The sequence below is a fragment of the Asterias amurensis genome, chromosome 4 (genome assembly GCF_032118995.1).
Source record: "Asterias amurensis chromosome 4, ASM3211899v1".
NCBI classification, from domain to species: domain Eukaryota; kingdom Metazoa; phylum Echinodermata; class Asteroidea; order Forcipulatida; family Asteriidae; genus Asterias; species Asterias amurensis.
The window spans coordinates 25,421,629-25,425,564 of record NC_092651.1 but is presented as its reverse complement, the minus strand read 5'-3'; positions in this window follow the sequence as shown (position 1 = coordinate 25,425,564).

Sequence of the window (3,936 nt, the reverse complement as noted above, 5' to 3'; positions counted from 1 at the left end):
GTCTGTTTCCAACTGGGTTGTTTTTTGTATTCTTTTCATGTGTGAAACTTCAATATTTTATTGTAATAATTTTTTTAATTTACATTATTTTCCCCATATAATGAGAAATACTGTTACATAATCTTTCTATGACCCTATTAACTGAGTACATTTTTATCTTGATTCCTATTTTTATTATTCTAGTGAATTTACATAGCCTAGTGTTTGGGCAATATTTTGAATGGATAGAACCTGGTATAATGCTTTTAACTCGGAGTGACCTGACATTAAATACCAATGTAGACTCACTGTGGTGTGTGTTTGCAAATGATGTTGGACTACATATTCTTTTACAGATATTGCCCAAATCGTCTTAATATAACACTTTAGTAGGCCTATAATTGTTTTTCTATCACGTTCTTTTGTTGCCAAAGTTTTTGCACGCTGTACCCGGCGTTGCAAATTAAAGTTTCTTATTCTTTTGAGATTTTTAGCACCTTCAATAAAGAACGGGTCTTGAAACGTTTTTTGTTTATGATGAATTGTTATTTCAGTCTTGCTTTATGACGGGTTGGAATTATAAATCATGACGAGGCTGATCATGACAACTAAACCTCTTTCAGACTGTAGATCTGTCTGTCCGTGGTCTGTCCTTACTCTATGTTCTGATAGCCAGCCTCTGCACTCTTTCAGATATTTGCAGGGTGTGTGCCACATGTGTCCAACCTGGTCCCTCAATAGGAGGATTTGTATCAGGGTGAACGTGATCTTAAACAGGACATTTTGCTTCTTCTCACCCAAAAGCATGGTATAGGGCCTGCGGCCCTACTGCTTTGATGAGCAGTAGAAGCCCTCCTCCCCCGCCCCCCCCCCCCCCCCCCCAATTTTCTGACATCCCTTCGGTATTTAGACTATAACCCTTTGCGTGTATCAGGGGCAATTTTCAGAACATGTGGCAGTCGGCAATTCTGGTTATAGGGAATATAAGCCAGACAACCCAGTGTATTGACTCAGAAAGTCCATTCCAGTACTCTCATTGCCCGGTTGAAGTTTCCCTCCATCTTAAACATTCAACTGCCATGAGTTGTTTACAACTACTCTTCCTACCCTGTCTATAGCCCTTTTTATTCTACCGAGTGGATTTGAGCGATTTGAGCCCTGGTTGGGCATGGTTGTGTGGCTACTCCTAGAACTATTGAGGTTCGTTCGGCTATCTACACGAAAGCCGAACGAACCTCATAGTTTTAGGAGTAGGTTGTGGCGATCAAGATATGAAAGAAAAGTCATATTCCTTCATCCATGCTTCCCCCAAGAAAATACCACACGGAAATGACACCACAGCAAGCAACGTAATACAGCACATCAGACAATGGTACACTTCCTTCCTTTAGCGCCACCACGTTTTTGTAAACCAAATCATTTTGCCTGTGTGTAGCCTCCATTTTGTTCATTGTTCGATCAAGCGTATCCGCTGTTGTTGTGTACGGTAAGTCAATAGGCCTACAACACGCGGTTAATTCGCGCACGGTGAGGACATTATTTGAAACGATAGCCATCCACACAAGACTTGCGGAATCGCTCTACTTACTTGATTTTGTAGACCCAGTTGTGATTTCTTCCGTCGTCTGTGTGGACATTTAAGTCTTAAAAGGGACGTGGACATTTTGTCAATGAGACCAGTCTCCACAATCGGTGACCTGACCGTCTGAAGTTATATGAAAATCGGTCACCAGCAGAGTCACGAGAAAGTGCCAAAAGCCCCTGTGATTTCGATCACAACTTTTTGAGACACAATGTTTTGGATTCTCGAGATCTACAGGCTATTTACCTATTCCCCAAAACTAGCTGTATTAATAGTATTAGTAATACCTTTCGTACCCAGGGTACCACACCATGGCGGAACATTTCAGTAAAAACTCAGGAGCCACCCAGACAAGGTGTAACCATAAAGCAAGCGCAGGCAATTTCAATCCGGGCACAGCGACAAGGAGATATTTTGGAGAATAGCCATTCTCAATGATTGAATGTTTCAAATTATTCATTTTTTGGGACTTTGTCGATTTCATTTTTGGACAAGTGAGTGGCAAATGGGGCTCATCTTGCTTCCTTGGCTGTTTTCGCCACTGCATTGAAGTATTTTCCTGCCTAAGATTCATTTTAGGATGAAGAGTCTTTTATTTTGCAGAGTCAAAACTTTTGAGATCAAGATTACTGTTACCCGTTGCAAGATAATTCCTAGTGTTTCTTGAAACAGACCCAATGTTTTTTCAGTAATACAAATTAATCTTACCTGTTGCTGTCTACCTGTACGGGCCTACAATATACAGCCCGTAATGGACATACAGCCCGTAAGCCAGAGCTAGCACAGCGCTTGCCTGCCGCTTTAGATGGAGTGCAGAAACGCATCTTAATTCTGCTGGATGAATAGTTGCTTTCTGCTCTATCCAGCCAGGCTTCGGATTGATGAAACCCAAGCTATCCATAATGGCCTGTAAAGGGGGTAACCCTGTCTCAGCCCTATAACATTGTGGCCAGCACCTTAAAGTGGCCTTCAGGCCTTGTGTGTCTGGTGACTTGCATAAACAAATAAAAACGATTAGCCTAGGCCTAGGCCTGTACGTTACCTAGCAGTGCTGAGTTATCTATACAAACGGCCGTTTAATGGTTCTGACTTAATGGTGGCATTTTCCCTTGCGCTAATTAACCACTTGATACGTTTGCCTCCATCTTCCCTCCACGATCTAGCTTCACTCTCAAAACACCCGGGTCAGAATTTGTTGGCGGATTCCGGGCCCAGAGAGCCTGAACCAAAATTTATTTCCAGGGGAGTCAGGCTGACCAGGAAACTGGTTAAAGAATGTGTCAGACCCTCAGACTGATTATGCATCAGTTTGACACAGTTTCGGAGCAGTTTGACAAAGAATTCCGGGTCATTATTATACTCGTATGTCAAAGTTCTGACCCGTGAGTTTTTAGAATGTACTGGGACGTAAAGACTAGGGAAGGCCTAGTCTTTACGTCCCAGTTTGTCTTCTTTTAAGCTCCTTTGGCGTGTCTTGGCAGAGCAGTCTGGAATTCTACCTCCATGACCGGACCCAAGCTCTGGTGTTGTCAGCAGCAGAGTGTTGGTTCGTGTGTCTTGAGCAAGGCACTTTGCCATAATTGCTTGTAAAATAGTTGGGCATCATTCTGCTCTACAGGTTCATATTAGACCTTTATCATGATGCTTCCATCTTGGTCATGTTCCTCGTATATCGAATCACAATAATGAATGCTAATAATTATTTTGCAAATAGGAACCAGACTATTTTTTTCTTCCAACCTCGGTTTGGTAACATTGATACAAATGAGGGAATGGGAGAAATTCAAGATGGTTGCAACCACGATAAAGGTATATTGGATGATACCGATGCTTATCCTGTTTGTAATGGTTTTCAGCCCCACAGTATAGGTGGCAACTTGCCACTGATGGTGGCAGTTATAAAAAAAGTTCCTTAATCAAGAAGAATACAGATTGAACCATCTCTTGTTTGCTTTTCCAGAGCAGTGCGCAGATCTCCAGCGCTTTTATTAGTAAGGTTATTGTGTGATACCTTTGGAATATGTAGATCTGATTATTTGTCCAAGGTCTAACTGAAAAGGTTTCTGAGATGTGTCTCCTTAATTTTTTACGAAGTCGAAACCAGGCCATAAGCTCCGTCAAAGAGTTCATCATAAAAGCATCCACTGAAATGTGGATGTACAAATCTTGCCTGTAGGCTAGGAGGGCTCTGTGACGGCTCTTTGGGCGGGAGGGAGGTGGCCTGTACAACTCCCTTGTGAAAAACAAAATTTTCTCAAAAAAAAGTAGTCCTTCCTCCACTTCCGGGTCAGAAAATTGACCCGGAGTCCAGGACCAAGAAGGAAACGGACGAATAATCCGGGTCAGGGTGATAGGGAAACTGGTGTCGTTGTATT